We start from the raw sequence: 21,625 nt of genomic DNA on the forward strand, positions 1-21,625 counted from the left end.
AGGGATCAAACCCAGGTCCCTGAACTGCAGGCAGACTCTTTACCAACTGAGCTACAAGGGAAGCCCTTCTGTGATGTAAGTTTGCCTATTTAAATAGCAAATGACTGGAATTTTTGTAAAATCTGATGTGAAAATAATAATAATTACCATAATAAATTCTTACACAGAACTTACTACGTGCCAAGGATTGCTATATGTGCCTTTATTTTTTAATGTATTAAAGCTTTTATTTCCCACAGAACCTATCAACTATACTATATACTATAGTTGTCTCCATTTTATTTATAGGCCAACTGATGCACAGAGAAGTTAACTTGCCCAAGGTCCCAGAGCTAATCTATGTCAGCATTTTAACCCAGTCAGTCTACCTCTAGATTTGATACTTCATGGGCTGGTTTAATCTGTTTCCTTTTATTGTGATTATTGACTGATTTCTATCGTATTATTTTATATTTACCATGGTACTACTTTGTTTCTTTTATCTTTCTGCTTGCACTTCTCCTGGTTGTATTGTATTTCTTTAAAAAAATTTTTTATGGACTTTAAAATGTTGTTTTTACTTCACCAGAGTACAGAGTTTTACATGTCCAACAAGTCTACAAGTTAGTGTGAAATGACAGAAGTCCCTCAAGCTTATCTCCATTTTCTACTGTGCAAAAATAAATTTTGGCTCTTAGAAAATCCTGTTATTACTCTTGACCTTGCAGTTTTGAGTTTATTTTAGCTCCAGGTTTATGATTATCCATTAATTGTTAATGGAAATTGGGTTCCTTTCCACATATATACATCTTGTACACACACATACTTTCTATCCCTGCTTTTCTGAAACCAAGCAGGACTCTGTGGGGCCCTCCTGGGTTCAAATCCTTTCTTTGTCTCCTGTTTCTTGTTTGTAGGAAAAAGGTTTCAGCTTTCTAGACCTTTCCTGAGTTCCAAGTTCAGTTCAGTTCAGTTTAGTTGCTCAGTAGTGTCTGACTCTTTGCGACCCCATGGACTGCAGCACACCAGGCTTCCCTGTCCATCACCAACTCCCTGAGCTTATTCAAACTCATGTCCATTCAGTTGGTGATGCCATCCAACCATCTCATCCTCTGTTGTCCCCTTCTCCTCCTGCCTTCAATCTTTCCCAGCATCAGGGTCTTTTCTAGTGAGTCAGTTCTTCCCATCAGGTGGCCAAAGTATTGGAGTTTCAGCTTCAGCATCAGTCCGTCCAATGAATATTCAGGACAGATTTCCTTTAGAATGGACTGGTTTAATCTCTTTGCAGTCCAAGGGACTCCCAAGAGTTTTCTCCAACACCACAGTTTAAAATCATCAATTCTTTGGTGCTCAGCTTTCTTTATAGTCCAACTCTCACATTCATACATGTCTACTGGAAAAACCATAGCTTTGACTAGGCAGATCTTTGTTGGCAAAGTAATGTCTCAGCTTTTTAATATGCTGGTCATAGCTTTTCTTCCAAGGAGCAAGCGTCTTTTAATTTCATGGCTGCAGTCACCATCTTCAGTGGTTTTGGAGCCTGAGAAAATAAAGTCTCTCACTGTTTCCATTGTTTCCCCATCTATTTGCCATGAAGTAATGGGACCAGATGCCATAATCTTAGTTTTCTGAATGTTGAGTTTTAACCCAACTTTTTCTCTCTCCTCTTTCACTTTCATCAAGAGGCTCATTACTTCTTCATTTTCTGCCATAAGGGTGGTGTCATCTGCATATCTGAGTTATTGATATTTCTCCTGGCAATCTTGATTCCAGTTTGTGCTTCATCCAGCCCAGCATTTTGCATGATGTACTCTGCACAGAAGTGAAATAAGCAGGGTGACAATATACAGCCTTGATGTATTCCTTTCCCTATTTGGAACCAGTCTGTTGTTCCATGTCCAGTTCTAACTGTTGCTTCCTGACCTGCATACAGATTTCTCAGGAGGCAGGTCAGGTGGTCTGGTATTCCTATCTCTTGAAGAATTTTCCACAGTTTGTTGTGATCCACACAGTCAAAGGCTTTGACATAGTCAATAAAGCAGAAATAGATGTTTTTCTGGAACTCTCTTGCTTTTTTTGAAAATCCAACAAATATTGGCAATTTGATCTCTGCTTCCTCTGCCTTTTCTAAATCCAGCTTGAACATCTGGAAGTTCATGTACTGTTGAAGCCTGGCTTGGAAAATTTTGAGCATTACTTTACTAGCGTGTGAGATGAGTGCAATTGTGTGGTAGTTTGAACATCCTTCGGAGAAGGCAATGGCACCCCACTCCAGTACCCTTGCTTGGAAAATCCCATGGACGGAGGAGCCTGTTAGGCTGCAATCCATGGGGTCGCTAAGAGTCGGACACGACTGAGAGACTTCACTTTCACTTTTCACTTTCATGCATTGGAGAAGGAAATGGCAGCCCACTCCAGTGTTCTTGCCTGGAGAATCCCAGGGACGGGGGAGCCTGGTGGGCTGCCATCTATGGGGTTGCACAGAGTCGGAAACGACTGAAGTGACTTAGCAGACTTAGCATTGAACATCCTTTGGCATGGCCTTTCTTTGGGATTGGAATGAAAACTTACCTTTTCCAGTCCTGTGGCCACTGCTGAGTTTTCCAAATTTGCTGGCATACTGAGTGCAGCACTTTCACAGCATCATCTTTTAGGATTTGAAATAGCTCAACTGGAATGCCATCACGTCCACTAGCTTTGTTCGTAGTGATGCTTCCTAAGGCCCACTTGACTTCCCATTCCAGGATGTCTGGCTCTAGGTGAGTGATCACACCATCATGATTATCTGGGTCATGAAGATCTTTTTTGTACAGTTCTTCTGTGTATTCTTGCCACCTCTTCTTAATATCTTCTGCTTCTGTTAGGTCCATACCATTTCTGTCCTTTACTGTGCCCATCTTTGCATGAAATGTTCCCTTGGTATCTCTAATTTTCTTGAAGACATCTCTAGTCTTTTCCATTCTATTGTTTCCCTCTATTTCTTTGCACTGATCATGGAGGAAGCTTTCTTATCTTTCCTTGCTATTCTCTGGAAATCTGCATTCAAATGGATATATCTTTCCTTTTCTCCTTTGCCTTTAGCTTCTCTTCTCAGCTATTTGAAAGGCCTCCTCAGACAACCATTTTGCTTTTTTGAATTTCTTTTTCTTGGGGATGGTCTTGAGCACTGCCTCCTGTACCATGTCATGAACCTCCATCCATAGTTCTTCAGGGACTCTGTCTATCAGATCTAATTCCTTGAATCTGTTTGTCACTTCCACTGTATAGTCATAAGGGATTTGATTTAGATCATACCTGAATGGTCTAGTGGTTTTCCCTACTTTCTTCAATTTAAGTCTGAATTTGGCAATAAGGAGTTCATGATCTGAGTCACAGTTAGCTCCCAGGTGGAGGATGGTAACGTCAGGCGGAGCACGAGATTCCTGGAACACTGTCCCTGTTACCCTACCACCAACCAATCAGAAGAAAGTCACACCCTGCAGCCCCTAACCCTTATTTTGCTTTTAAAAGCTTGTCCCCCCAAAACATTGGGGATTTTGAGGTTTCTAAGCATGAGTCACACATTCTCTCAGCTTGGCTCTTGTGATAAATCTTCCGCTGCTCCAGACTCCAGCGTTTCCATTTGTTTGGCCCCACTGTGTGTCAGGCCCAGGAACTTGCGTCCCATAACATCTTCTTTTTCTCTTTGTGGTCACGCTCTGGTGTGGGTCTGTTTGCAATTACTGCACTAGGCATGAGAGTACTCAATGGGCCCTTTCAATTTAGCAACTCATTTCCTTCGGTTCAGAGAAAATTTCCTGAGTAACTTCTTTGATAGTTTCCCTTAATCCGTCTCTTACTGGAACTCTTATTGTCTGAAAGTTACAGCTCCAGGACTGGGTCTCTTACATTCTAAATTTTCATCTTTACCAACTTTATTTATGTTGTAATCCTCCTATTGTGTTTTGGCTTGTTTATTTTGATTTATTTTATTTCTGTAATTTTTTAAATTTCCAAGAGCTATTGTTTCCCCTTGACCATCCATGTTGTCATTTAAAGAAAAACTCTTTTTTGGTTTTCTGGTTAAAATATCTCTTCTTACATCTCTCTGCATTTTTCCTTTTTTCTTTTCTTCTCCCTGTAAAGACTCTCTTTCTGTACATTGCTGTTTTCTACTTTTTATTTTGGCCCATGTTTTTCATATGATGTACTCTCTTTAGATGTACTATGATTCTTGATGGTCTGCTTGTAAGTGGGCAACTCTTATAGAGCTCATAGGACATACTACAAAGCTCTAAAGTAAAACAGTCTGGTATTGGCATATGAAGAGGCAAACAAATATAACAGACTGATGAGTCCAGAAGTAGGTCCAAGAACAAATGGAAATGTAGTATGTGAGAAACATTAGATCTTGATTAATGGGGAGACAGCATTGAAACAACTAAATAGCTATTTGGGAAAAGATAAAGTTGAATTCATTCCTCATACCATATACTCCAAAAGCATGAAAGATAAATGAGATGAATAAACTTCAAATGCATGAGAGATACATATAAGTACATACAAGTACTAAAGAGAAAATATAAGTGATTCACTTTATAACTTGAGAGTAGTGACACACTAATTATGACTTTAAATCCAAAAGCAGTGAATGAAAAGATTAATTTGTCTATACAAAAATAAAAATATTTTGCAGGACAAAAGATCAAATTTCTACCAATAAGCAACATCCAAAGACGTTGATAAACTAAAAGAAAAATATTTTGCAGGACAGAAGATCAAATTTCTACCAATGCTATGCTATGCTATGCTAAGTCGATTCAGTCATGTCTGACTCTCTGCGACCCCATAGACGGCAGCCCACCAGGCTCCGCCCTCCCTGGGATTCTCCAGGCAAGAACACTGGAGTGGGTTGCCATTTCCTTCTCCAGTGCATGAAAGAGAAGAGTGAAAGTGAAGTCGCTCAGTCGTGTTCAACTCTTAGCGACCCCATGGACTGCAGCCTACCAGGCTCCTCTGTCCATGGATTTTCCAGGCAAGAGTACTGGAGTGGGGTAGGAATGTCAAAAGACATGATAAACTAAAAGAAACTATTTATGTGTATTATAGCTTAAAGCAAATTAATGCATAAGAGAAAAGGAATAAAACAATCTTTTAAGAGAAAAATCCTGCAATTAAAAATTTGAATTATAAATATCTATATGAAGTCATCAATCTTTTCCTATATCACATACCTTTCATTAACTGCAAGAGTCTACAAGCAAAGACAACCCAATGGCAATGAGCACACTATGCTAAGCACTGGAACCTGGTTCATAAATACCATTTTTCACTAAAACAAACCAAGTCCCTTGCAGAAATGGCTGATCCAGATCTGGGGCAAACTAAGGACCCGGTGAGCGGGAAATTTCGTCGCGTCAGAAATCAAGGAAGCATTCAAAGTGTCAGCCTGACTGGCTAAAGAATGCTCAGATAGCTGGTAAACATTGTTTCTGGGTGTGTCTGTAGGGCTGTCTCTGAAAGAGACTAGCATTTGACCTGGTGGAGTAAATAAAAAAGATTTCCCTCCCCAATGTGGGTAGGCATCATCCAGTCTTTAAAAAAAAAATACTTAAGCATTTATTTGACTGCACTGAGTCTTAGTTGTAGCACTCAGGAGCTTTGATCTTAGTTGCAGCATGTGGGATCTAATTCCCTGACCGGGAATCAGACCAGGTCTCCCGCATTAGGAGTGCAGAGTCTTAGCCACCGGACCACCAGAGAAGACTCCATCATCCAATCATTGAAGGGTATGAATAAAACAAAAAAGCAGAGGAAGGGCAAATTCCATCTCTCTGCTTGAGCTGGAACTTTAACTTTCTCCAGCTCTTGTACACTGGAGCTCCTGGCCTTTGGACTCTGGACTGGGGATTAATCAGCACCCCCACCCTATCTCCTTTTCTTGGGATTTTGAGTTCATCCCAGGGCTTATACCCTTGGCTCCCTTGGTTCTTGGACCTTTGAGCTTAGACCAGCTTTCCTGTATCTCCAGCTTACAGATAGCAGATTGTGGGATTTCTCAGCATCCCTGATAATAAATCTCTTTAGATGTTGGTCCTGTTTCTCTAAAGAACCCTGACTTATAAATGGGATGTGTTAAAAGAACACAGGAGTAGCTTGAAAGGGCTCACACTAGCCAAATTTCTAAGAAGAGATTGAGCATCAAATGTGGCTTTACTGTATTGTAATGACTGTGAATTGCCACAAAAATTGAAAAAGAAAATAATTCCCTGAGTCCAAAGTGACAACCAAAAGATAAAGATAAAATTTAATTTACCACCACTGAGGAGAATATTTAAACATTTCCTTTGGGCTTCCCTTGTGGCTCAGCTGGTAAAGAATCCGCCTGCAGTGTGGGAGGCCTGGGTTCAGTCCCTGGATTGGGAAGATCCCCTGGAGAAGGGAAAAGCTACCCACTCCAGTATTCTGGCCTGGAGAAGTCCATGGACTGTATAGTCCATGGGCTCAAAAAGAGTCGGACACGACTGAGTGACTTTCACTTTCTTCTATAAATTGACCAAAGGAAATAGTTAAGCATTTGCCCTGATGTTCAGGAAGAACTGTAGTTCACCCCCATTGATAAGGGAGAGCTTTTCTTTATAGAATGTCAGCTAACACATGTAGGATAAATGGTAGAAAGTCACCATTTTGCAGCTCCTCCAATGAAATAATCATTTCAAAGAAAGATCTTGAATGTATGCTAATTCATCAGGTTGCCAAGGAACAACAGAGTGCCAAGGGATCATATGTTAATTACAAAGGAAAACAGCATGTCTTCACAACTAAGAGCCCTCCTAGTCACCATCTTGACGAGTGATGAAACAGGATCACTAACAGGGGACACCTGGACACTGCGTTTCTCTGGATGAGATCTAACGTGAAGTTCCTGCCTTCTCTTTAGCACATTCTTGTCAGAAATACTTTAAACACAGCCTGAACATAACCAAGTCTTTAGTTGGATTCCAATTGATGGGAAATACAGAAGATAGAGAAACAAGGGTAATGACACTACAAAGAAACCATCAGGCAGTTTAAGAATATGGGACATTCTACAAGACAACTGGCTTGGTCTTTTCAAATAGTCAATGTCATTTTTTAAAATGTGGGAATAATTTAGTGAAGACTAAAGAGTAGTGACAACCAGGAGCAATGCATGGAGCTTGACTGAATCTTCTTTTTTAATTTAATTTTTATTTTACATTAGAGTATAGTTGATTTACAATATTGTGTTGGTTGCAGATATATGGCAAACTGACTCAGTTATATATATACATTTATTCATGCTTTTTCAGATTTTTTCCTCATGTACATTATTACAGAATATTGAGTTGAGTTCCCTGTTGACAGTAGGTCCTTGTTGATATCTATTTTACATATAGTAGGTATGTGTATGTTAATCCCCAAACCCTAATTTATCCCTCCCCGCCCCCTTAATTGGATCTTGACTGAGAAAATAATAAAGCAATAATAAAAAGCTTATTAAATGAAAAATGGGAAAATCTGAGCATAGACTATATATCCAATGATATTATGGAATTATTAATTTTCCTAGATATGATAAGAGTATCGTGGCTTTGTAGAAGAGTGTCTTAATTTTTATAATATGCAAGCTGAAGTTGTTTAGAGGAAAAGCACATGCTACCTGCAACTTCCAAAGGGTTAAGCATACATATAAAATATATATAGAGAGAGGAAGTCAACATGGCAAAATGTTAACAATTACTGGGCCTAGATGGAGAGTATTAAGTTGATCATTGTACTGTTCTTTCAATTTTTCTATATGTTAGAAAAATTTCATGGTAAATTAGAAGAAAATAATGAAGCTGAGTCCATGGGTCACTTTATAGTGTTTCATCTTGACCACAAAACACCTCCAAAGTGTGTCTTTAGGCCTATTAATATTTTCTTGGCTTAGTCTAATTATACAGGGAGAATGTTCCAGTCTCCTTTCTGTTTAGCTTTAGCCAAACAGGCCAACATTTTGGCCAAAAGGAAGGCTAGTCTGTGGAGAGAGGAGTTTTATAACTCAATATATAAAGTTTTACTTAAATCCTCTGTTTTTAGGTATGGAAATCCTGGCCACAAGAATATCTCGTTTTCCCCAGGCCAGAGACCTGCTCTTTCACCCTTTCCAAAGAATAAACCTCTGGCTTCCTGCTGCTTTGGGGGAAGGACAGTAACCCAGCTGAAAAGAATCTGTGGCTGCTAATGACTGAGCTTTCAGGAGTTTAGTGATACAGATCTGGGGGTTTCCTGAACTTTCTCCACTGCCGCTTCAAAATCCATCTTCTCAGGTGTGTTCAGTTATTATCATCTGACTATCTACAGGTCTTCCAGCTTCCAAAATTCCTTTTTTGTCTCTTATTCTCTTTGTGGGTTTATGCATTTTTTTTTTTTTAAGTGCACTTCTGTGACATTTTATTGGGATTTGAGAAAAGAGCAGAGACTAATGGATGTAATCAATCCATCAGCCTTTACTGGAAGTCAATCTGATGTTCTTTAGCCTCTTTTTCCCATATGCTAGTTTGAAAGTTATCTCTTCTTTGTATTTTTTAATGGGTTGTCCTTGAAATTTTAATCTTTCTGTTTGACTTAACAAAGTCTAAAGATAATCAATATTCTTATCTTTTTTCTGAATAATGCAAAGACTGCAGAAAGCTTTCACTTTGACCTCTCCTTTCCCGCTTTCCACGCTACTTTGGTCTAATATTTTCTTTGTTGTTTCCAACACCTCCTCTTAAGCAGTCCCTTCATCGATAATATTTATTGAGGCTCCCTGCCATGTGGCAAGAGGTGTTCTGAGCACTGGAAATCCAACAGTGAATAAGAGAGACAAAACTACTCATAAAAATGTTGTTTAAAAAATTTTATACATTTACTTACTTATTTGACTGCCCCAGGTCTTAGTTGCAGCGTGTGATCTAGTTCCCTGACCAGGAATCGAACCTGGGCCTCCTGCATTGAGAACAGAGTGTTAGCTGCTGAACCACCAGGGAAGTCCTGTAAAAATGTTTTATGTTAGGTTGAACTATATGAAATTTCTAATATTTTGCCAATTTTTAGTTATAAAAGACTCATCTCAAGTTGGTTAAATATATGTATATTTAAATATATACATATGCATATTTATATAAATACATGTAAAATCACTAATGCTTTTTTAATTTACCTAAACAGTTATTAATTTCATTGTTTATTGCTTCCATGTTACCTGTATCCCATTTCTCTCTGGGTCTGTTTCCATTTCAGATCCTGAGTAGTTCTTTCTAAAAACATTTTTATTTATTTATGGCTAGTCTGGGTCTTCACTGCTGCGTGGGCTTTTCTGTAGTTGCGGTGCACTGGTTTCTCATTGTGGTGGCTTCTCTTTTTGTGGAGCACAGACTTTAGGGCAAGTGGGCTTCAGGAGTTGCAGCGCGTGGGCTCAGTAGTTGTAGCTCTTGGGCTCCAGAGCACCGGCTCAGTAGTTGTGGCGTATGGGCTTAGCTGCTCTGCAGCATGTGGGATCTTGCCAGATCAGGGATCAAACTCATGTCTCCTGAATTGGCAGGCAGATTCTTTATACTGAGCCACCAGGAAAGTCCCTGAGTAGTTCTTTGAATGAAGATCTGTAAGTGATAAAAGTCCTTCTCTGAAATTAACCTGTTACCCTTGAATAACGGTTTACTTGAGTATGATTCTTAGTTAGCCATTCATTTACCTCAGTCCTTTGAAAATATATTGCTGATAAGCCAGCTGAGAATTTAATAATTTTCATTTGTAGATAATTAGTCTTTTCTCTTTGGCTGGTTCTAAGATACTTTGTCTTTGATATTCTGCAGATTCATTATACTGTGTCTTGATTTGTATTTGTTTTCATTTAATTTTAATCCTACTCAAGACTCAGGATGCTTCTTATATATGATGATTCAGGTCACAACTTTCTTCAATTTTCAAAAGTTCTCAGTCATCATCTTTTGAATATTGCCTGTTCTGAAGTGTTTCTGTTATCTCTGCAGAAATCCTAGTAGGAATATATTGGGTCTTCAAACTCTGTTCTTCATGCCTCTTAATATTTATTTATTTTTATTTTATTTATTTTTGGCTGCTCTGGGTCTTGGTTGCTGCACTCAGCCTTGCTCTAAGTGCAGAGAGGAGGGACTACTCTCTCGTGGTGGTGTGTGAACTTCTCACTGTAGTGGCTTCTCTTGCTATGATGCATGGGCTCCAGGGTATGCAGGCTTCAGTCGTTGCGATTCATGGGCTCCAAGAGCACAGGCTCAGTAGTTGTGGCATACGGGCTTAGTTGCCCCACGGCATGTGGGATCTCTCTGGACCAGGGATCGAACCCATATCCCCTGCATTGCAGAGTGGATTCTTATCCATTGTACCACCAAGGAAGTCCAAGAACAAGGTACATTTTCATCTTTATAAATACACTTAAAATTTTTTTTTTTTTTGCTCTACATCCAGGTTATGTTGTCAATTATTGGACTGGAGGAAAAAAAAAATAGATGGCTAACTCTCTTCCAAAAGTGCAGCTGTCTGTGAAACCCAGCTAGCCCTGGTGGCTCAGACAGTAAAGAATCTGCCTGCAAATGGGAGGCCTGGGTTCAGTCCCTGGGTTGGGAGGATCCCCTGAAGAAGGGAATGGCAACCCACTCTGGTATCTTGCCTGGAGAATTCCATGGACAGAGGAGCCTGGCAGGGTGCAGTTCATGGGATCACAAAGAGTCGGACACAACGGAGTGACTAAGCACACACACGCTATGCAACAGGAAAACAGTGAAGACAAGGAAACTTAAACAAGTTTTGTGGAAATAATCTGGTTTAAGACACTTCATAGTGTTATCTGACTCTCCTTGTTGTATTATCAAAATATCTGCTTGTCCCACTATTTGATGATGTTAAATTTGATCACTTGTTTAAGATAACCCACCAGATTTCTCCCCACTACAAAAGTAAAGTTTAGTGATTGAGACATAATCTGTGGGGAAGGCATGTATGCATTCCTTTCCTCAATAATGTTTCATTTAATGGTTTTAGCATTTATTGATGAACCTTGCCTGAATCAAATATTCCCTGAGGGTTGCAAAATAGCAATTTAGAAAAATTACAGTATTCCATTCACATATATTAGCTGTTTTCTTCTATAAGTAAGAGCTTTTAGGGTATTGGGTTTTGAATCCAAAGACCTGAACAAAAATGTTTAACCTGAATCTAATGATGAGGAAATTAGTTAAATTCATATCATCTTCTCTGGACTCTTCAAAAGAAGTCCGTGTCTGGGCTGGTGAATACTGTTCTTAATGTAAAGAGATGACGGAGACATAACAACCTGAGGAAGTGTGTCGGATCCTGAATTTAAAAAAAAGACAGAGAGAGAGAAAACAGCTCTAAAAGCCATTTGGAGAGAACTGGGAAAACTTGAATATGTGGTGTACATGAGATGACATTGAAGAATTATGTTAACCTTCATAGTGTGATAGTGGTATTCTGTTTATGTCTGGTGTCCTTATTCTTAGGAGATATATGTTGAAGTATTTAGCGTGAAATGTCACTCCGTATACAATTATTTAAAATGGTTCCTAGGGACTTCCCTGGTGGTCCACTGGTTAAGATTTTACGTTTCAATGCAAGGGATGTTGGTTCAATCCCTGGTCAGGGAACTAAAATCCCACATGCCTTGCGGGCAAAAAAATCAAAATATAAAACAGAAGCAATATTGTATCAAATTCGATAAAGACTTTAAAAGTGGTTTATATATTTTAAAAAACTTAAAAAATATTGCAATGGGAGGCAGCGGGAGCTTTTCTACCATGGCCACTAGGCCGATCTCCGTCTAAGTGGAACCAGGATGCCACAAGGGGGGCCTTGATGAGAAGGTTAGTAAACCACTGCTGTGGGAACTCTCTCTCCAGGCAAGGCCAGTAGTCAACATCCACATGCCAAAGGATAGAGTCACTGGTCAGCACCAAGGCTATGGCTTTGTGGAATTCTTAGGTGAGGAAGATGCTGACTCAGCCATAAACATCATGAACATGATCAGACTCTATGGGAAGCCAATACAGGTGAAGAAGGCATCGGTTCACAGCAAAAACTTGGATGTGGGGGCCAACATTTTCATTGGGAACCTGGACCCAGAGATCCATGACAAGTTGCTTTATGATACTTTAAGTGCCTATGGGTTCATCTTGCAAACTCCCAAGGTTATGTGGGACCCTGACACAGGCAACTCCGAAGGTCATGCCTTTATTAGTTCAGTTTCATTCGATGCTTTGGATCCAGCGACTGAGCCATGAATGGGCAGTACTTCTATAACCTCCCCATCCCTGTGGGAGGACACAGAAGGACTCCAAGGGCGAGTGCCATGGCTCAGCAGCTGAACGACTTGTGGCAGCACAGAACCACTCTCTCAGGCTGACCACCCTCATCAGCTGTTTGCCGATGCACCCCCTCCACCCTCTGCGTCCAATCCTGTGGTATCATCTTTGGGGTCTGGGCTTCCTCCTCCATGCATGCCTCCTTCTGGCTCTGTCCCACCCCCAGTACTGCCTCCTGGGGCCCTTCCATTTAGGATATCCCCAGTCATGTCCCCCCACCTATGCCTCCTGGGGCTTGAGGACATGGGCCCCCATCAGCGGGAATCCCAGGGGCTGGACATCCTGGACACGGACACTCACATCCTCACCCATTCCCACTGGGTGGGATGCTCCATCTAGAGATGTCTCAGATGCAGCTGGTCCACCATAGCCCTCATGGCTTGGGACAGCCCCATGCTGGGCCCCCTGGCTCTGGAGGGCAGCCATCACCCCAACCACCACCTGGGATGCCTCACCCTGGACATCTTCTCATGAGCATGCCCCACCCCCACCAAGGGCCTCTGTTTGGCTCTACTGTGGGTCTCCCAGTCCCATGCCTCTGCATGGTATGCATGGACCTCCTCTACTGATGCCCCCTAATGGATGGATACACTGGCCCTCCATGACCTCCACCCTATGGCTACCAGTGGGGGCCGTTCCTCCACCCAGACCCACTTCCTGGCCTCCAGTTCCCCGTCGAGGCCCACTTCGAGGCCTTCTCCCTCAGTGATTTCTCTTTGTCTTTCCTCCTATTATAGCCTCCCAATGTCTGTTTACTTCCTTGGACCAATCAGAGTTGCTATAGCACTGAGGGGCTAAGGCACTAATCCCTTGCAGGCCTTTCTTTTATCAGTGTAATTTTTTTCACAAGAGGTTTTATTTATTTTTTTCTATGTTGGCCCTATGTGTTTTGCAAATACACAGAGAAAATAAAAGAAAATAAAATGGTTTCACACACATATGTGTACACCTAACATGTACACATATACAAATACCTGCAACCGATCCAAACATTTTAAAAACTAAAACTATAAAATATCATCAAACAGGGAAGCATGGGTGTGTGTCTTGCATCTACCTACTGTACTATTCTAGTTTGGCCAGAAAAACAGAAGCCACTCAGTTTTTCAAGTGTGAAAGACTATATTGTAGAAAATTAAAGGTTGATAAAACCGTTGGAAGGGCTGAAGGAGTGACCATCTCAATTAGTTCTAGAAGGAGTGATTCTCAAGAACTCACCTGTAAGTGGCTACAAATGGGAAAGTGAAAGTTGCTGAGTTGTGTCCAACTCTTTGTGATCCCATGGACTATACAGTCCATGGAATTCTTTAGGCCAGAATACTGGAGTGGGTAGCTTTTTCCTTATCCAGGGGATCTTCCCAACCCAGGGATCAAACCCAGGTATCCTGCATTGCAGGTGGATTCATTACCAGCTGAGCCACAAGGGAAGCCCAAGTATACTGGAGTGGGTAGTCTATCCCTTCTCCAGCGGATATTCCCGACCCAGGAATCAAACTGGGGTCTTCTGCATTGCAGGTGGATTCTTTACCAACTGAGCTATCAGGGAAGCCCCTACAAATGGGAAGCTCACCTAACTATCTTAGTTTGCAAAGCCAATGAGAGTGATTCTTAAGAAAGTCACCCGGGGGGCTGTCCTGGTGGTCCAGTGGTTAAGAATCTGTCTGCCAATGCACAAAACACAGGATTGATCCCTGTTCTGGGAACTAAGATGCCTCAAGCCTGTTCGTCACAAATACTGAGCTTGGGCACCTTGGAACCCATAATCTGCAACAAGAGAAGCCACTGCCATGAGAAACCCGAGCACCGCAACTAGAGAGCAGCCCCCGCTTGCTGCTACTAGAGAAAGCCTGTACACAGCAACAAAGGGCCCATGAGCTGCAACAAAGGCTCAGCACAGCTATAAATAAACAAATAAAAAAAATTAAAAAAAAGAAGAAAAAGTCATCTGGAAGCTGCTTTAAACTCCAAGTCTGGCTGTGTATCTGCCTGCAACAACCAGTGAAGAATAATGGTCTCTACCCTTGCATCTTACACTGGTGACTCTTATTTAGGCCCACAGAGAGAAGGGAATTCTGGGAAATGTGGTTCCAGATGTCTCCTCTGCACCACAGAAAAGACCTTGGAAACAGTGGTGATGATGATGATTCAGACAAGTGCATACTTTATAGCTTCAGTCAGTTCAGTCACTCCATTGTGTCCGACTCTTTGTCACCCCATAGACTACAGCATGCCAGGCTTCTCTGTCCATCACCAACTCCCAGAGCTTCCTCAGACTCATTTCCATTGAGTTGGTGATGTCATCCAACCATCTCATCCTCTGTCATCCGCTTCTCTTCCTGCCTTCAATCTTTCCCAGCATCAGGGTCTTTTTCAATGAGTCAGTTCTTCACATCAGGTGGCCAAAGTACTGGAGCTTCAGCTTCAGCATCAGTCCTTTCAGGGAATATTCAGGACTGATCTCCTTTAGGATGACTGGTTGGGACTCCTTGCAGTCCAAGGGACTCTCAAGAGTCTTCTCCAACACCGTAGTTCAAAAGCATCAATTCTTTGGTGCTCAGCTTTCCTTATGGCCCAACTCTCACATCCATACATGGCTATTGGAAAAACCATAGCTTTGACTAAATGGACCTTTGTCAGCAAAGTAATGTCTCAGCTTTTTAATATGTTATCTAGGTTGATCATAGCTTTTCTTCCAGGCAGCAAGCATCTTTTGCTTTCTTTCATGGCTGCAGTCACCATCTGTAGTGATTTTGGAGCCCAAGAAAATAGTCTCTCACTGTTTCCTTTGTTTCCCCATCTATTTGCCATGAAGTGATGGGACCGGATGCCATGATCTTCATTTTTGAATGTTGAGTTTTAAGCCAACTTTTTCACTCTCCTCTTTTACTTTCATCAAGAGGCTCATTAGTTCTTCTTTGCTTTCTGCCACAACAGTGGTGTCATCTGCATATCTGATGTTATTGATATTTCTCCTGGCAATCTTGATTCCAGCTTGTGCTTCATCCAGCTAGACATTTCGCATGATGTACAATGCATAGGAGTGAAATAAGCAGGGTGACAATATACAGCCTTGATGTACAGTTCAGTTCAGTTGCTCAGTCGTGTCCAACTCTTTGCGACCCCATGAATCACAGCACGCCAGGCTTCCCTGTCCATCACCAACTCCTGGAGTTTACTCAAACTCATGTCCATCGAGTTGGTGATGCCATCCAGCCATCTCATCTTCTGTCATCCCCTTCTCCTCCTGCCCCCAATCCCTCCCAGAATCAGGGTGTTTTCCAATGAGTCAACTCTTTGCATGAGGTAGCCAAAGTACTGGAGTTTCAGCTTTAGCATCAGTCCTTCCAATGAACACCCAGGACTGATCTCCTTTAGAATGGACCGGTTGGATCTCCTTGCAGTCCAAGGGACTCTCAAGAGTCTTCTCCAACACCACAGCTCAAAAGCATCAATTCTTCGGCGCTTAGCTTTCTTCACAGTCCAACTCTCACATCCATACATGACCACAGGAAAAACCATAGCCTTGACTAGACAGACTTTTGTTGGCAAAGTAATGTCTCTGCTTTTGAATATGCTATCTAGGTTGGTCATAACTTTCCTTCCAAGGAGTAAGTGTCTTTTAATTTCATGGCTGCAGTCACCATCTGCAGTGATTTTGGAGCCCAAAAAAATAAAGTCTGACACTGTTTCCACTGTTTTCCCATCTATTTGCCATGAACTGATGGGACCAGATGCCATGATCTTTGTTTTCTGAATGTTGAGCTTTAAGCCAACTTTTTCACTCTCCTCTTTCACTTTCATCAAGAGGCTTTTTAGTTCCTCTTCACTTTCTGCCATAAGTGTGGTATCATCTGCATATCTGAGGCTATTGATATTTCTCCCAGCAATCTTGATCCCAGCTTGTGCTTCTTCCAGTCCAGCATTTCTCATGATGTACTCTGCATATAAGTTAAATAAGCAGGGTGACAATATACAGCCTTGATGTACTCCTTTTCCTATTTGGAACCAGTCTGTTGTTCCATGTCCAGTTCTAACTATTGCTTCCTGACCTGCATACAGGTTTCTCAAGAGGCAGGTCAGGTGGTCTGGTATTCCCATCTCTTTCAGAATGTTCCACAGTTTATTGTGATCCACACAGTCAAAGGCTTTGGCATAGTCAATAAAGCAGAAATAGATGTTTTTCTGGAATTGTCTTGCTTTTTCCATGATCCAGCGGATGTTGGCAATTTGAACTCTGGTTCCTCTGCCTTTTCTAAAACCAGCTTGAACATCTGGAAGTTCACGGTTCATGTATTGCTGAAGCCTGGCTTGGAGAATTTTAAGCATTACTTTACTAGCGTGTGAGATGAGTGCAATTGTGCAGTAGTTTGAGCATTCTTTGGCATTGGCTTTCTTTGGGATTGGAATGAAAACTGACCTTTTCCAGTCCTGTGGCCACTGCTGAGTATGCCAAATTTGCTGGCATATTGAGTGCAGCACTTTTGCATCACCTCCACTAGCTTTGTTCGTAGTGATGCTTTCTAAGGCCCACTTGACTTCCCATTCCAGGATGTCTGGCTCTAGGTGAGTGATCACACCATTGTGATTATCTGGGTCATGAAGACCTTTTTTGTACAGTTCTTTTGTGTATTCTTGCCACCTCTTCTTAATATCTTCTGCTTCTGTTAGGTCCATACCATTTCTGTCCTTTATCGAGCCCATCTTTGTATGAAATGTTCCCTTGGTATCTCGGATTTTCTTGAAGCGATCTCTAGTCTTTCCCATTTTATTGTTTTCCTCTATTTCTTTGCATTGATCGCTGAGGAAGGCTTTCTTATCTCTCCTTGCTATTCTTTGGAACTCTGCATTCAGATGCTTATATCTTTCTTTTTCTCCTTTGCTTTTCACTTCTCTTCTTTTCACACCTATTTGTAAGGCCTCCTCAGACAGCCATTTTGCTTTTCTGCATTTCTTTTTCTTTGGGATGGTCTTGATCCCTGTTTCCTGTACAATATCATGAACCTCCATCCATAGTTCATCAGGTACTCTATCAGATATAGTCCCTTAAATCTATTTCTCACTTCTACTGTATAATCATAAGGGATTTGATTTAGGTCATACCGTAATGGTCTAGTGGTTTTCCCTACTTTCTTCAATTTAAGTCTAAATTTGGCAATAAGGAGTTCATGATCTGAACCACAGTCAGCTCCCGGTCTTATTTTGCTGACTGTATAGAGCTTCTCCATCTTTGGCTGCAAAGAATATAATCAATCTGATTTCGGTGTTGACCATCTGGTGATGTCCATGTATAGAGTCTTCTCTTGTGTTGTTGGAAGAGGGTGTTTGCTATGACCAGTGCGTTCTTTTGGCAAAACTCTATTCACCTTTCCCCTGCTTCATTCCGTATTCCAAGGCCAAATTTGCTTGTTACTTCAGGTGTTTCTTGACTTCCTACTTTTGCATTCCAGTCCCCTATAATGAAAAGGACATCTTTTTTGGGTGTTAGTTCTAAAAGGTCTTGTAAGTCTTCATAGAACCGTCCAACTTCAGCTTCTTCAGTGTTACTGGTTGGGGCATAGGCTTGGATTACCGTGATATTGAATGGTTTGCCTTGGAAATGAACAGAGATCATTCTGTCGTTTTTGAGATTGCATCCAAGTACTGCATTTTGGACTCTTTTGTTGACCATGATGGCCACACCATTTCTTCTAAGGGATTCCTGCCCACAGTAGTAGATATAATGGTCATCAGTTAAATTCACCCATTCCAGTACATTTTAGTTTGCTGATTCCTAGAATCTCAATGTTCACTCTTGCCATCTCCTGTTTGACCACTTCCAATTTCCCTTGATTCATGGATGTAACATTCCAGGTTCCTATGCAATATTGCTTTTTACAGCATCAGACCTTGTTTCTATCACAAGTCACATCCACAACTGGGTATTGTTTTTGCTTTGGCTCTATCCCTTCATTCTTTTTGGAGTTATTTCTGCACTGATTTCCAGTAGCATATTGGGCACCTACTGACCTGGGGAGTTCCTCTTTCAGTATCCTATCATTTTGCCTTTTCATACTGTTCATGGGGTTCTCAAGGCAAGAATACTGAAGTGGTTTGCCATTCCCTTCTCCAGTGGTCCACATTCAATTTTGAACCAGTCTGTTGGTCCATATCTGGTTCTAACTGTTGCTTCTTGACCTGCATGCAGATTTCTTAGGAGGCAGGAAAGGTGATCTGGTATTACCATCTCTTTAAGAATTTTCTACAGTTTGTTGTGATCCACAGTCAAAGGCTTTGGCGTAGTGAATGAAGCAGATGTTTTTCTGGAATTGTCTTGCTTTTTCTATGCTCCAGTGGATTGTGGCAATTTGATCTCTGGTTCCTCTGCCTTTTCTAAATCCAGTGAAATCTGAAAGTTCACGATTCACATACTGTTGAAGCCTAGCTTGGAGAATTTTCAATATTACTTTGCTAGTGTGTGAGATGAGTGCAATTGTGTGGTAGTCTGAACATTCTTTGGCATTGCCTTTCTATGGGATTGGAATGAAAACTGACCTTTTCCAGTCCTGTGGTCACTGCTAAGTTTTCCAAATTTCGTGGCATATTTCTTACAGCATTTTTACAGCATCATATTTTAGGATTTGAAATAGCTCAGCTGGAATTTCATCAGGATCTTTTTTGTATAGTTCTTTTGTGTATTCTTGCCACCTTTTATAGAATAGCCTCAGCAAAAAGCACTAGACTACCAGAAAGCATTTTTAAAAAATATTGTGGTAATTGACACATAGACACTCCCATATGTAAAAGAGATAACTAATAAAAACCTAGTGTATAGCACAAGGAACTCTACTCAATACTCTGTGATGACCTATATGGGAATAAAATCTAAAGAAGAGTGGTATATGTGTGTTCATTTCTCGCTTCCCCAGTCCCTGATAACCTCTGATCTACTTTCTGTCTCTGAGTTTGGCTATTCTAGGCATCATGTATAAGTGGAATCACACAAGATTTGTCCTTTTGTCTGGCTTGTTTCACTTAGCATAGTGTTGTCAAGATCCATCCATTTTTGTAGCATGTACCAGAATTCATTCTCTTTTAAGGCTAAATAATATTCCCTTGTATACATGTATATAGCATATTTTGTTTAACTGTTCCTGTTCATCTGTTGAGTGGACACAAGTTATGCAGTCATCTGCCTACTTGCCCAGGAACCTGGGAAACATCTGGATTCCTCCCTCTCCACCCTTTCATCCAACCAGTCAGTAGGTACTGTCAGTTCACTACTTCAGTTCTTTCAAATATATTATCTCCTACCAATCCTCACTGCCATGCCTGAGTTCAGAGTTCATCATCTCTCAGGTTACTCAAAACAGCCTCTAAACAGTCTCCACGCCTTCTGTCCTTCAGGCTTCCAGAGTGATCTTTCCATCACGTAACCTTTAGTGACCACTTGCACAAGGCCCTTTATAACCAGCTCCTGGTCTCCTTACCCTTTCTGCCCCATCCCATGCTGTCCTGAGCTATCAGGGATAAACACCTGGGTTCCAATTCTGGCTGCACCTTTTTCTGGGTGATGATGGACACTCATTTAATATCACTAAACCCTAGCTCCTTAATCAATTGAATAAATGAATTCAATCACCCAGTTTTATGTATTATGTGATGTGCCAAACATAAGAGGAGGACATGGAGATGAATTAGACAAAGTCCCTGTACTCAGAGAAATCCCATATGTCGACAAATCATTGCACTGCAGGATAGTAAGTGCTATGCTGCTGCTACTGCTGCAAAGTCGCTTCAGTCGTGTCCGACTCTGTGCGACCCATAGACGGCAGCCCACCAGGCTCCCCCGTCCCTGGGATTCTCCAAGCAAGAACACTGGAGTGGGTTGCTGTTTCCTTCTCCAATTAAGTGCTATACTCCAGGAATATACAAAATGTTCCATGGTTAATATGGAATCGTCCGTCTCCAGAGATGGGTGAGGGCAGAAGAGGGCATTTAGAGTGATATTGGAGCTGTGCAGCAAGCCTACTCTTGTCCTCCTGAAAGCATTTTTCTCTTCTTCCTGAATAATACAACTCTTTCCCAGCTGGAAATACAGCCATCCAGAACAAAGACTACATTTCCCATTCTCCTTTTCAGCTAAGTATAGCCACGTGACTATGTTCTGACCAATGGGATGTCATTAAAAGTAGTAAGAACAATTTCTGGGATGTGTCTTTAAAGGGAGGGAACATGTCCTTCCTGCTGGCTGGGAGGTAGACTTGTTGGCTGGAGCTGAAGCAGCTGAAACTTGGACATGAGCTTTTGTTGAAGATGATAATGCAACAAGACAGAAGGAGGCTTAGTTGGTCTATGTTTCACATGAGAGACAAATAGAAATCCATTTTGTTTAAACTATTCATTTTCTCCTGTTTTTGGTCATTTGCACTGAGCTTAACTAATACAAACTAACTGAAAAAAATGAATATAAGTTCACCAAGGGATATTTCAAACAGAAGGAATGGCAGGTGCAAATGCTTAGTGTCCTAAAAGAGGTGGCATGCTCAGGGAATGCCAAGGGTTTGTGTGGCAGAAGAAAAGGCTGGGTTCCACAGCAGAGTAGACTGAATCGGTAGGATTGTGGCAGGGAGACCTGCCGGGGGCTGCGAACGTGGTCCAGGTGAGAGGTGAGTGGGGAAGTGGTGGAAATGGAGGAGAGGAGATCAATTCAATATACATTTACAGGGCTTCCCCAGTGGCTCAGTGGTAAAGAATCTGCCTGCCAATGCAGTAGACGGGTTTGAACCCTGGTCCGAGAGGATCCCAAATGCTACGGAGCAGCTGAAGTTTGTGCACCCCAGCAAGAGAATCCACCGCAATGAGAAGCTCATGCGCCACAACCAAAGAGTAGCCCCTGCTCGCCTCAATTAGAGAAAAGCCAGCACACAGCAACAAAGACCCAGCACAACCATAAACAGATAAAAAAAAAAAAAGATACATTTAGAAGCAAAAGTCAGGAGTTTATGACACGGAGGGGGCATTCACCAGAGGAAGTCTGGGCTTTTTGGCTTCTCTTTCTCAGAGGTCCTGGAGGTAGGGTTCAGCCTTTCCCCACAGGGAGAATCCTCTTCTTGCTCCCACTCTTTGGGCCCAATGTCCCCTGGCCCAGATGCCTCTCACTACATCTAACTCCCCCAGCTTGTTTCAGGATTATTTCATAAAGTGGGAGGTGGGTGGGTCTTCAAGCCTACTGATGCTGGGTCTTCCCAGGCTGTCTGAGTAGCTCCTGGTAGGGCTGCTCAGTTTCA

General features: G+C 41.6%; 1 pseudogene; it reads left to right on the forward strand.

Annotated features, from left to right (window-relative positions):
* Positions 1-11,530: 11,530 nt before the first annotated feature.
* On the forward strand, positions 11,531-13,144 carry LOC102408645 (annotated as a pseudogene).
* The last annotated feature ends 8,481 nt before the right edge of the window (positions 13,145-21,625 follow it).

The sequence above is a fragment of the Bubalus bubalis genome, chromosome 16 (genome assembly GCF_019923935.1).
Source record: "Bubalus bubalis isolate 160015118507 breed Murrah chromosome 16, NDDB_SH_1, whole genome shotgun sequence".
Classification (NCBI taxonomy): Eukaryota; Metazoa; Chordata; class Mammalia; order Artiodactyla; family Bovidae; genus Bubalus; species Bubalus bubalis.